Here is an 11,384-nt window from a genome sequence, read left to right as displayed (position 1 = left end):
AGCCATGCTGAGATGGTATCTGCTGCATCTTCTTTATATTTCAATGGTTCTGCTGCTCCCGCGGCATCAGCCAATCAGGACGCACTACTCACCGATGTCTTTAAGGAAGCGGAGCTGGAAAACGGGCCGCTGGACAGCGCTGTCTCAGTCAAAACACTGCAGGAATATTGTACGCGAACGAAGGACTAAGTACAGGAGACTATTTACAAGTATATTTACAAATGATAGCTGCAGCGCTGGCCAGATCAGCCGATAGCTCGAGAGCCCAGAGCAGTTCGTCTTCTTCGTTAGCGCCCGCGCGCCTCGTTCAAACAACCAATACCACACGCGTGTAGCATAATCCCCCGGCGGCAGAAGCGACGTCCCGGAGCGTCTAAATGTCATCACTGGAGGGTGATACTGCTTCAGTCCTGTAACGTGCACATATCACTGGACTGGGAAGCAGATGGGGCGTCAGAGGCGATCTCGTAGGTGACGGGAGTCACGGCACGAATCACTCGGTAGGGGCCTGTGTAACGAGACAGCAGTTTTTCTGACAGGCCGACCTGACGCGACGGAGACCATAGAAGCACCCAAGATAAGGCGGGAAGTGCACGTCGCGGTGTCGCTGGTCGTACAAACGCCGTTGACTCTCTTGGGAGTGCAGAAGGCGGCCACGGGCAATTTCCCTTGCGTGGGCAGCGCGGGCGACGGCGTCAAGTGCATATTCACTGGTGGGTGCTGCGTGAACGGGGAGGCTTGTGTCGAGGGGCAGTGCTGGTTCTCGACCGAACAGAAGGAAAAATGGCGAATAACCGGCTGTGTCGTGGCGCGAGGAATTATACGCAAAGGGTGACAAACGGTAGAGCGAGGTCCCAGTCAGTGGTGGTCGGAAGACACATACTTCGCGAGCATGTCTGTGAGAATGCGATTAAGGACGCTCCGTGAGGCCATTCGTTTGCGGATGGTATGACGTGGATAGCTTGTGCCTCGTGGCACAGGACTGAGGGATGTCCGCGATAACTTTCGACAGGAATGTCCGGCCACGGTCTGTGAGAAGTTGTCGCGGAGCTCCATGTAATGAAATCACGTCGCGTAGAAGAAAATCGGCAACATCTGTGGCACAGCTTGTAGGGAGCGCTCGGGTGATGGCGTAGCGCGTGGCGTAATCTGTGGCCACAGCGATCCACCTGTTCCCAGAGGTAGAAAGAGGAAAAGGACCAAGTAAATCTAAACCAACCCGAAAGAATGGTTCCGCGGGAATGTCAATTGGTTGAAGGTACCCAGCAGGGAGCGTCGAAGGTGTCTTGCGTCGCTGGCATTTCTCACACGTAGCTACGTATCTTCGAACGGAGCGAGCAAGCCCTGGCCAAAAGAAGCGTCGGCGGATCCGGTCGTAGGTACGTGACACACCGAGGTGACCGGCAGTGGGGAGGTCGTGAAGCTCGTGGAGAACAGCCGAGCGAAGGTGTTTAGGGATCACAAGGAGTAATGCTGGGCCGTCGGGGTGAACGTTGTGGCGGTAGAGTACGCCATCTTGAAGTGTGAATAAGCGAAGGGAGCTGTCGGCAAGTGACGATTCCAGGCGGTCAATGATGACACGCAAGGATGGGTCACGGCGCTGCTCGTCGGCGACATGGACCAGTGGAAAAACAGAGAGAACGCAGGCGTCGGTGTCAGTATCAGACGTAGAGGTCGGGTCTTGGACTGGGTAGCGAGAGAGGCAATCTGCGTCTTGGTGTTGGCGTCCCGACTTGTACGTCACTGTGTAGGGATATTCTTGTAGTCGGAGAGCCCAACGACCGAGCCGGCCAGTAGGATCCTTGAGCGACGAAAGCCAACACAGCGCATGATGGTCTGTGATTACTGAGAAGGGCTTGCCATATAAATATTTTAGGCGGAACTTTGAAACAGCCCAGACGAGAGCAAGACATTCGCGCTCGGTAATCGAATAGTTGCGCTCTGCAGTTGTCAGGAGCCGGCTAGCGTAGGCTATAACGCGGTCGTGTCCGTGTTGTCGTTGCGCTAAGATGGCGCCGATCCCATAACCACTGGCATCGGTTCGGACCTCTGTAGGTGCGGACGGGTCAAAGTGGGCCAAGATCGGTGGATTGGTCAGAATCGTGATAAGGCGTGAAAATGCGGCAGCCTGAGGGGAACCCCACGTAAAAGGCACGTCTTTCTTCAGAAGTTCAGTGAGTGGTCGAGCGATTGCTGCGAAATCTTTCACAAACCGTCTGAATAAGAGCAGAGCCCCACAAAACTCCGGACGTCTTTGACAGACTGAGGTACAGGAAAAGCTGTTACTGCTCGAACCTTCTCCGGGTCGGGTTGTACTCCGGAAGCATCGACGAGATGGCCGAGCACTGTAATCTGTCGGCGCCCGAAGTGGCACTTCGATGAGTTTAATTGGAGCCCAGCCTTGCGGAAGACGTCAAGTATAGCTGCGACGCGCTCAAGGTGCGTCTCAAACGTAGGAGAAAACACAAGGACGTCGTCGAGGTAACAAAGGCAAGTTGACCATTTGAAACCTTGAAGCAGAGAGTCCATCATCCGTTCGAACGTGGCGGGGGCATTGCATAAACCAAACGGCATAACCTTAAATTGGTAGAGGCCATCTGGAGTGACGAAAGCGGTCTTTTCTTGGTCTTGCTCATCGACGGAAATCTGCCAATAACCAGATCGAAGGTCAATGGACGAAAAGTATTTGGCACCGTGAAGACAATCAAGAGCGTCGTCAATTCGTGGTAACGGGTAAACGTCCTTTTTAGTGATTCGATTTAGGTGGCGGTAATCAACACAGAAACGCCACGTGCCATCTTTCTTTTTGACGAGCACCACCGGCGACGCCCAAGGGCTCGACGAGGGCTCAACAATGCCTTTGGCGAGCATCTTGTTGACTTCCTGCTGAATAACTTGCCGCTCTGCCGTGGACACGCGATACGGTCGGCGATGAATGGGAACAGCATCACCAGTGTTTATGCGATGCTTAACAAGGTACGTCTGACCAAGTGGGCGATTGTCAGTGTCAAATCTGTCGCGATAGGAGAGCAAAAGGCGATACAGGGCGGCTGCTTGGCCAGGGGCGAGGTCCGGAGCGACCATGGGACGTAATGGGCCGTCGAGGTTCAAGGCATCCTGCGGGTAATCAGGAGGATCTGGAGACGCGTCGGCTGCAAAAGCAGTGACGTGGTCGTCTGTCACTGACCGGAGCGTGGTCACCGCTATGCCTTCAGGTAACACTTGCTTCGTCAAGCCAAAATTAACAACGGGGAGACGCATCCGATTAGCGGCAAGGGTAACGACGGAGTGTGGCACAGAGATGTCGCGCGCCAGGAGGACATCACGAATAGGGGCGACAACGTAGTCGCCATCAGGCACGGTTGCCGTTGAGGCCAATTCGACGAAGGTTAGGGCTTTTGGAGGTAACCGAACAAACGCTGTAGTGCATAGGGTGTGCGGTTGTACGAGGCGAACGTCGGAAACAAGAGGAAGCTCGAGGCACAGCGTACCGGTGGAACAGTCGATGAGGGCAGAATGCGTCGTCAGAAAGTCGAGCCCGAAGATTAGGTCATGAGGGCAACTGGTCAGCACGGAGAACAGGACGGGAACTTGGCGGCCAGCAATTCCTACGCGAGCAGTGCACATATATACCACTGACGGCAACAGTGGCGCCATTGGCGACGCGTACGGCTCGAGTGACGGCAGGCGTAAGAACTTTTTTGAGGCGACGACATAGGTTAGCGCTCATTATGGACACTTGGGCTCCAGTATCAATCAATGCCGTCAACGGGACACCATCTACATCTACTTCAATTAGGTTCGTGTTCGTGAGGAGTGTCAACGGAGGATGTGGACAGGACGAACGTGATGCAGCAATATTCAGTAATAACAACAATTTACACAATTATCCTGAGCCTATAAAGTGCAATAAAATGGCAATAATTATGCTTCTCATGCATGTTTACATTTATTTCCTAAATTATATCTCTAATAAACAAGCCAATAATGACTCGTGCGAGTGCTTCTTTTCTTCATACATGGCTAAGAAGATGAGGAGAAGGAAGAAGAAGACGGCAGAATCCATCGAACGACGTACAGGTAAGCGCTCTTGACTTCCCAAATTACCAAACAATTCTAGAACTGTTTCCAGCGCTGAACTTTCAAAGGATGCCGTCCTCTAAGCATCGCAAAACGCATTTATATTGGATATACTTCGTACACAATTTATTTATTCGGTTTTTTTTGAGTAAGTGAGCTGATTGGAAGGATTGATCGAGACGGCTTCGATTCGGTGGACAGCGCAAGGCCCATACCACGTTTGCTTTTAAAATTAAGCGTGTTTATTCACAAGTAAATCGACTGAGCTCGGCAGAAGATTACGGCAGCACGAGTTTTCTTTTTTTTATATGGCAACAGCGTGTTGCAGTGACAGGCTCCAGTGTGCTGGTGAAAATCAATGTTATTGGTACGAAAATTAGTTCACGAGATCACTCAGGGTAGGCGTAGCGTGGCTACAACCATTCTCTCAACTTTCCACACGTGCAACAAAGAATGCCACCCCCCAATCAACCGAGCAGGCCTAGTCGCAGGCCTAACGCCGCCACAGAAAGTGTTCAACCAGGGAACATTGACATGCCCGTGCAGATATAACAAACAATTATTATAAGCAACATTGGAACATAAGTAAGGATTCACATCCGTGACGCACATCTTTTCCTTCGTTAATCCGTTAACTTTCGGAACCTCTTTCGGAACCTCTTTTGAACACGCAGGCATTCCTGAACGCCATGTCGCAAGGTACAGAGCCACAAGACGCTCTCCAAAGGGAAAACAAGCCGCAGCGCGGGCAACGGCTTTCGGCTTCTCGGCTCCCGGCAACGACCTCCGTTTCGGACACTGAGCTCGGACCAGACTCCAGGAGTGAGCTTCATGCAACTGAGGGTGTGGAGGGCGTCGCGAAGGTAGGTCTCTCACAAGATCCGGCGCCCGATAATGCCAAACAAGAACCAGCAAGTGCCACGCCTGAGAAGTTGAGAAGGTCATCCAAGAGCCATTCCGAAACGGACTCCCGACTGTCACGGCGCCGGAGAAGCAGCAGCGGGATCAAGGGCCACACAATGAAGTCAAAGTCCCAGCCAGACACCTCTTCGGACACCAGCAGGGCCGTCACTGGTGCGCTGGTGCCATTCAAGGAAAGCGATGGCGTCGTCTCCACTGCATCATCGTGGAAGTCAAACAGGTCGAGTGAAACGACCCTACGGGACGCCAGTGACCATTCCTCGCGTCAGGATACTGTGAAGGGCTCTCGCGCACGTCCAACACACCGTCACGTGTCCAGCGCCAGTGATCACCAAGCGGGCTTCGACATACCGCAACCGGTACTATGTCAAATTTTGGGTCCTTGTAGTGTAGTTAGCATAAATGCGAATCAACGCCGTGGCTTCTTTAAATAGACGCCGCTATTTGGTCGGCCCTCTCTGCCCGTCGATATAATCGAATTCTTCCTTCTGTTCTTGGTATGAGGCATCGATATACTTTCTTCCGATGTCAAGCGCCTCATTGCTCGAAGTTTGTTTATTAAAACAGTAGTCGCTAGCGTAATGCCGGACCTTCCCCATCAAAAGCCTGAATTCATGGAAATATGGCTTTATTGAGAGGTATGCGAAAGCTTAGGTGGCGTCCGTCTTGATGTCTCAACATGCGACTCGTCGGTGCTGGCGCTTGTACTTCAGCCGTGAAGGTTTTTCAGGGCTCTATACGCGTCGCCGCTGTCAACGCTTCCTAACACGCAGTGCGTCGCTCCAGTGTTTCGACAAAACGGCGCATTCTGTCGCTTCGGCCTTGGGACGCCGCACTATGGAATTCATTAGATAGGATCATTGTAAACCGAGCCATCACGGCTGATCTTCTCATTTCTTGGGCTTCATCTTGTCTATTCATTACCACAATGTTCAGGTCATCCACCTCGACTTAGCAACCCCAGCCTGTTCTTTATAGCTGCAACGTTTAGTGTGCTGCATCACAGCCACGAACATCCCGCAACTATCCTTCAGTGGTCCGATGCTTAGCGTGTGAGCTCTTACAAACGCGGATTTAAGCTAGAGGGGCTATCGCTAACCAGTCCGGAGCGATCCTATCCCCTCGGCTTGTTTAAATTGCCATGCATAGAGTTTCGAAAAAGAATTACTACAGGTTTTGTCAGTGCAAGTGAAATTGCTCGCAACGGCGAGCCGTTGGTTCGCCTTAGTTCCGTGAGTTGCCGCGATGTGACGCTACCCAGAGGGTTACTATATATATATATATATATATATATATATATATATATATATATATAACGCTTACGAATAGTTCTACAGTAACAGCGTTTTGTTTATATGGATCCAGGTTGCTCTCTAATATTTGTTTTATAGAAAGCTCTCTGACACGACTGCATTTCTTTTTATTGCGATAGCAATTATATGGACACTCCAAAGCAGATTTCTGCCGTCGGCGTTGCCGTCGCCGTCGCCGTCGCCATGAGGTTCCGTATGACGTCAATGGAGATGAAATCGTTGCCGCGCGCCGCCGAACGCTGTATGTGCAAGTGAAAGGGCGCGAGGGACGCGCGCTTTCACGGGGAGTGAACGAACGGCGGAGAACAAACGCGCGTTCTGTGCCGTGCTCCCTAAGGGCTGCAGAAGTAGGCGTCTCTTTCCTCCTTTACAATCACCATATATGTAGAGCAAACGCGCCTTCTTCTGACGCACGAAAGGCCGTGGGGGGAGGGGGAGGGAAGGGAGGCGACCTTGGGCCGTATTCTGAAACGTTCGCCTAGGCGAAATTTCGCCTAGGCGAAATCAGCATGCGCGCTGATTGGCTGGTTGAGCAAATTGAATGACGTGGGGCTCAACCACCCAATCAGCTCATCCAATTTTGCTAAAACAGCCAATCGGCGCGCGCCTGAAAGCGAAAAAAGAAATTTCGCCTAGGCGAACGTTTCAGAATACGGCCCCACGAGCTGCGGCACCAAGTGCCTATTTATATCAGAGGCTCCGGCAACAGTCACCAACGCAGCACGCATTTTGTGCGAACGCGGGCAAAACGCCGACGGCGTCGACAACAGTTCTGCGTGTTGCCGGTGCTGCTGCATGTCCAAGTTTATACAGCTGATAAAGCTACTATCGTTACTCCGTATAGCTCTACAAATTTGCTATCGCAATTGATGCTTCGCCTTTCAGGTGAAACTGCGACAACTTTTTCCCCACATCGCTGCCCTCTGAACACTCCTACTCACCCTCTCCTCAGCGCACGCGCCTCATCTCACCCTTTCCCTTTGCTGTCTTCCCTTTTCCGCGAATGCGGCTCACGCTACAACATAATTTCCCATCACTCGCGGATGGGTGAGGGTCTTCCTGGCAGTGATACTTGAAGTAAGTGTAGAACGGTCCTGCTGACACTCTAAAACGTGAGCTTATTTCCAGTGAAACGCTTTGAAACTGAATTGCTCGGACAACTGTAGCACAAACAAAAGACGGAGTATTGCACCGCTGTGTGCCGTGTGAGACTGTTGGCATAGTTTTCGTCATAGTTATTATTCCTAAAAAATTCTCCCGACCCTGTTCACCTAGCCTGTTCGCTATCTTGTGCCTCATTCTCTGCTTTGTCCCCCGAGTGCTTGTATTTTAACTAAAGTCGTGTGCATTCATTCACCAGCCTCCCAAAGACGCCACGATGGGCCAAGGCAGGGCGCCCGAATCAGCCCGCACTGGACCCGCCGGCACATCAGACCCGAAGCCAAGTGCGACAACCGCGGTTTCGGCTCAACAACAGCCCGGCGTGCTCGGACGCTTAATAAGCCAGCGCCCGTCGAGTAAGGCGGCGGTGGCGCCCGTTTCTTCCACGCTGAGCCCAACCTCACCCACGTATCCGTACACGATTTCTCTGCACGGCGGCCTGGCTATAACCAATCCGGACCCATGCCTTGCTTCTCCCATGGGACTCCAGAGCAGGACAGAAGGCTCGCAGTCGAAGTCACGCACTACTTTAAGCCCTCGGCTTCTCGCCTTGGCGTCAATCGTGAGTGCAACGTTCATTTGCTCTTCTGACAACTGCGCCTGACTCATAGAATTCGCGACTCCCTGCACTTGCCATAGTTGTTTTTGTTTATTTTTACACACGTTCCCGCAGATAAAATAGTAATTGGAACAAGCGTATATAGTTTCTGGATTCGTCCAGGTATGTTCATTTTTAGAGCAATCATTTAAATGCAAACGCCTCAAGTGAAACTTATCAGGTTTCGCGCGCTCTCTCTCTCTCTCTCTCTCTCTCTCTCACACACACACACACACACACACACACACACACACACACACACACACACACACACACACACACACACACACACACACACACACACACACACACACACACACACACACACACACACACACACACACACACACACACACACACACACACACACACACACACACACTCACACACACACACACACACACACACACACACACACACACACACACACACACACCTATTTAAAGCACCGTAACGAAGACCGCGAGACAAAGAAAATAATGTGGCAGTTTCACCCGAAAGGCGAAGCATCAATTGCGATAGCAACTTAGTAGAGAGCTATACGGAGTATGGATAGTAGTTTTATCAGCTGTGTGAATGAATGAATGAATGAATTCTTTTATTAAAAAAAGGGAGGACCGAGGGTCGCTGGTGGGGGAGGAGGGACATACGAGGAGAGGTAGACACCCACTAAATCGCGCGAGCCAGGCCGCTAGCAACGCCGAAGTGGGCTAATTTTACCAGGTGATCGGGGTTTTCGAGAATGTCGTTCTGTAAAGCTTCAATGTGGCAATGCAGAAAGATATTGCTGTCGTCTCGATACATGTTTAACGTGGGACCTGGGATCCCACGTTTTCCTGGGATCTGCTGAGGGCGAGGTCCTTAAACATGTGAGGAGGAGTGAGATGTTTGAGTCTCTCCCTGTTAGCGTACTTGAGGAAGCGACGTATTCGTGCCATTTCGAAATGAGAGTTCGGCGGCAAATCCGCATAGGGGTGGTCACCAAGGTCGGGAGACCCGTGTAGGAGAGGTTGGAGACGAAAAGGTAAAACTCCAGATTGTGAGGTGGCAAGACCATGCGCCACCTCGTTACCTCCCCCCTGGGCCCCCACGTGTCCCGGCGTCCAGGCGACCCTAACGTCAATGCCATTCTTCTGCTTGTGCTGTAGAATATGGCGGATGCGTAGAGCAGTGATATCTTCCACACTGGGGTCCTCAATGTCTTTTAATGCTTCGAAGGAGTCGGTGTAGATGGTGGATGGCGCTGCATTGTCTTGTAAGGCGGTCCAGATGGCCAAAAGTTCTGCCTGTGCAGGTGTCGCGTAGTTTAGTGTACAAATATAGCGCCTGGCCTCAACGGTCGAGGGTTTTTACCAGGCCACAGCCATGCGGTCGCCATCGAGTGCGGCGTCAGTAAATATTGCGTTAGCGTCGCACTGATTGTGTCTGTGAGAGAGGCGCTGTCTGGCCGTAGTTTCCCCTGTTGCGAGTGGCGTAGACATCTTGGAGGGGTAAAGGGTAGGAAAAGCAAGGGTGGTTTCTTCGGCTGCAGTGTTCCGCGGTTTTACGCGGACGCGTCGGGTGTCCCACAGCAGTGTGTCTTGGCCCTGTGTCGTGAGATGCAGTCGATTATTCAGTGATGTCTGAGCATGTTTGATGATGTCGTCGATGGATGGCAGGGGCGTTAAGTCTTGCAGTTTGCGTATATTCGTGAACTTCGGGAGACCTGTAATTGTCCGAAGGATTTGTCGGTAGAGTACTTGAATGTTTTTTTCGGCTGTTTTTGACGGTGTTACGACTGTGCTTCCATAGGTGATTTTACCAATTGCGATGGATCTGATGTGGGTGGTGCAGGCTGCCTGCCGTGCCCCGCCGAACTTGTTGGAGACGCGCTTTATAGTGTGCAAGAGCCTGGGCCATTGCTTTTTGAGCTCAGTCGTCCAAAATTGTCCCGTATTGCAACTGTGGATGGGAATCCCAAGAATTTTAACGTGACCGTGGGTGGCCCTGAGTTCATGCTGACCCAGTGTCAACACTATTGCCTGTTGTGGCAGGAGGACGCTTCGTCTGCCATTGACACATAGAAGCTGCGTTTTCTCAGGTGCTAAAGTGAGTCCCAGTTTAGGAAGGGTGTCTTCGAGTGCAATAAGGGCAGCTTGAAGTTCGGTGGTCATGTGCTCAATGTTCCCGCCATAGTCTTGTGCTTCTGTCCAAATGGTTATGTCATCCGCATATATGGAATAGCGGGCGCTAGTGCTTGTCTCTAGTTCGCGGGCCACAGTAAGCATGGCCACATTAAAAAGCAGTGGTCCCAAAATCGAACCCTGAGGGACTCCTCGATCAAGATAGTAAGTGGCTGGAACGGCATTGCTGTTGCTGCGAAGTCGAATGGGTCTGGCTTCAAGAAATCTTGCGATCCAGTCTATTGTTCGTTGGCTGGGATATATTCTTGCTAGATTTGAGAGAATTTGATCGTGCTTGACATTGTCAAATGCTTTCCGCATGTCGACAGCTAGGATGTAGTCCGGTGGCCCACTCCTTGAATTTCTATTTAGGACCCTCCGAAGCAGCCAGAGGTTATTGTGGGTTCCCATGTTGGGTCTAAATCCGGCTTGGGACGGATGTAAGCCTGGTTTGCAATATTCGATGTAATGGGTTATCCTAGTATGTATCATCCGCTCAGTGAGCTTACATATGGTTGGTGTAAGCGATATTGGGCGGAGATTGGCGATTTTTGTAGTCTTTCCCCGGTTTTGGTATCGGATTGATTACTGACAGGCGCATGTGATCTGGAACAATTCCTTGGGACCACTGCTTGTTTATGACTTCTAGAGAGCCATTTCCGTTTCTTGTGACAAGTTTCGCAACATTTTCCAGGTAATACCATCATGACCTGGTGCAGAATCGCTTCTACCCTGTTTAATGGGGGCATGAAGTTCTCCCAGCGTAAACGGGGTATCTAGGTCAGGGTTCGTAGAGTCTAGCTTTGGCGTTTCGAGGGGCGTGGGCGGCGTAGTGCTTGCGTGAGGGAAGAATGTTTTTATGATTTCCTCTTCGTGCTTGTCGGTACCGTGTCGAAGTGTAAGGGTTTCTAGTGGGGATTGTCCTCCGCCTTTGCCAAGCATTTTGCGAAGGATCCCCCAGAGCTGTTTCATGCCGTTGATCTTGCCTAGTCGCTCGCAGGTAGAGATCCATTGCGCTGGACTGAGGTCTTCGCCATGCTGCCTGATAAGCTCGAAGATGTCTATGATGCGACGGGGAGAGTCTGATACCTTCTACCATTGGTCTTGTACTTCTGTGTGAGCTTGTTAGCTTTCTTCCAGAGAGCAATC

This window comes from Dermacentor silvarum, chromosome 8, assembly GCF_013339745.2.
Source record: "Dermacentor silvarum isolate Dsil-2018 chromosome 8, BIME_Dsil_1.4, whole genome shotgun sequence".
Classification (NCBI taxonomy): Eukaryota; Metazoa; Arthropoda; class Arachnida; order Ixodida; family Ixodidae; genus Dermacentor; species Dermacentor silvarum.
The sequence above is the reverse complement of the archived record's forward strand: the minus strand, read 5'-3'. Positions refer to the sequence as shown.